The sequence below is a fragment of the Engraulis encrasicolus genome, chromosome 3 (assembly GCF_034702125.1).
Source record: "Engraulis encrasicolus isolate BLACKSEA-1 chromosome 3, IST_EnEncr_1.0, whole genome shotgun sequence".
Lineage (NCBI taxonomy): Eukaryota > Metazoa > Chordata > Actinopteri > Clupeiformes > Engraulidae > Engraulis > Engraulis encrasicolus.
In genome coordinates this window covers 6,775,967-6,778,466 of record NC_085859.1, presented here as the reverse complement: position 1 = coordinate 6,778,466, position 2,500 = coordinate 6,775,967, and the positions used below count along the sequence as shown (strand labels likewise).

The 2,500-nt window shown below is 41.1% G+C and overlaps 1 protein-coding gene across 1 annotated transcript in view; it reads right to left on the bottom strand.

The window, feature by feature from the left end:
• Window positions 1-2,500, bottom strand: part of ntng2a (netrin g2a) — a 188,382-nt gene that overhangs the window by 115,124 nt on the left and 70,758 nt on the right. The gene's annotated exons all lie outside the window — the stretch shown is intronic.

The following is a 2,500-nucleotide window of genomic DNA, read 5'->3' as shown; positions in this document are numbered from 1 at the left end:
TCATCAACTTCTACTAGACTATGAAAGGGAGAACTGTCTTGCCCGGCCTCTGCTTACAGGGAAGTAACATAACGTAAACATGTGCTGCCACTAGTAATTCTCCTCCCATTTGCTACACTTGGCAACCAGATCACTCGAGTAAATTCATGCAGACTTGGCAACCACACCACAGATGTGCATTCATATTACAGACCTGGCAAATACACCACTGACGTGCACCATTCAAGCTAGAATGCATTTCAAGCGTTCAATCATTTTCAAGCTTTACACGTAGTATTCCTACTAGAATGCACTTCGGCATTCAAACCTGGCAACCCCATCATATTACAGTTTTTCTCAGTTGGCTTTGTACATTTCTCGAATGTTACTCGCATTTTGCAAAACACCACGTTCATTTACAAAAAAGATTTGGAAAAACACCATGGATGACCTGCAAAACCCAATCTCTTGCTGCAAAACCCAATCTCTTGCTCAAAACTCTTGGCCAATCTCTCAAAACCAGGTTTTTGTGTCTGTGAACGTGTCAGAGCCATCAAAATGTTATGTCACTGTGTAAATGTTTTGGGGAGTGAGATCTTTCATGGATTATCATAACAAAGCGTTTTGCAGAACACGACAAAATCAATTGATAATGTACAAAAACACTGAGAATTGTACACAACCGTTTGCATGGTGATGAAAGCATTTGCTAAATGCTGAAAACTACGAGAAACGTATTTTACCATGTGGACAGGTAGGACAGCAGGAAGTCACAATTGAGCAAGAAGTTTTGAGAATGATTATTCTGTTGTGAGAAATGTACAAAACCAAATGAGAAAAACTGTAATTCTTCCACACTTGGCTACCACATCACTACTAGGGGTGGTCCTAGAGGCGCCATTGCAAAACTCTGTGCCAATTAAAGTTTCTATACTAGTACTATTAGTACTATTGGCATGCTATTTCTGCGCTATTACCACACTATTGCAATAATGACACGGTATTAGTGGCTTAAATCAGCTGTTATACACATTTTTTTTACTGATTTTGCGATATTTTTTCACCAGGGACAGGCTCACAGAAGGGGGCGGGGAGGGGGCATCGCCTAGGGCGCCAGTCATTGTACGATTGCACCTGCAGACCACTAATGTGCAGTCACATATACTGTGCAGACCTGGTAACAAGATAACTGGTGGGAATAAATGCTAACTTGGCAACCTGCTCAATGATGGCCCTATTTTGGGACCTTTTTCTTTTCTCTTTTCCTTTTATTTACATGCATGCCTTTTGCTTCTGTAGTGGGTTGTATTTCTTTTGTTACTAACAGTCCATTTTATTTTAAATTCTATTGATTGTAAACATCTAGCCTGCCTATTGGACACCAGATGGAAATTAGCCCTTGGGCTACAATCGGGCATATTTACATATATGTACATGTATGTATATGTTCATTAATGTGCAATGTCCTGAAGAAATAAAGTAAAGAATACGGCAGATACTGATGGGAATACTGCAGATATTGTACAGATCTGGCAACTAGACCACGAGACGAGCCAAATGCAGATGTTGAGTAATCTTAGCCATGAAATCACGCTTCATGAAGGATGTAATTTGTCCCTGCTGAATACTCTAATGAAATACCTAATCTGTCTCTAGTGAATACTCTCATTTGTCTACATGTCATAAATATTCACAACAATTAAAGATGTAATTTGTTCATGGCGAACACCCACAGCAATGAGATGAGTAATTTGTCCAGGGCCAATCTCCACCGCATTTACAGTTTGAGTGTGAAGGATTACAGAGCATGGGGGCTGTTACAGGGCATATGGGGGCTGTTATGCAGTGTTAATTCAACACTTAGAGACTGGGACACATACAAGAAGATGTTACATCAACTCTCTAAGTGTTCACATGTAATGGTTATGAAGGCTGTTCATTAGCATAAATCTTGGTTCTCGCTGGAGAACGGACTTCTCGTGATCATACCGCTCTCACAGGAGAGTGGCTGTCCACGCGGTGGATCGATCATCCAAGTGCTTCAGGGGTTCCACAGGGACCACTGCACTCGAGAAGTGTAGAGATGACGTGGCGTATTGGGCAAGGTCGCTGGCCGTGGTGCTGAAGTACGGCCGAGAAATATCTATGCAGTAAACATTCTCGAGCTCGAAATATGGGCCGTTCATTCAGTGTAAATGATCCAAGGCTACTGGTGTAGATTATTCAAATGAGAGCTGGTAGTAGATGATCCAAGCTGTTATATAGCAAAGGTGCCGCCATGTTGTATGTAATCCATATGAGGTCTGTTCATGTTACATTACTGTAACATTGCATTATCAATTTCCTTGTATGACCTGTGCATATGAAGAAACTGGCCATAAAACCTGACTTGACTTGATTTGACTTGACTTGACTTGACTTGACTTGACTTGACTTGACTTGACTTGACTTGACTTGACTTGATTTGACTTGACTTGACTTGACTTGACTTGACTTGACTTGACTTGACTTGACTTGACTT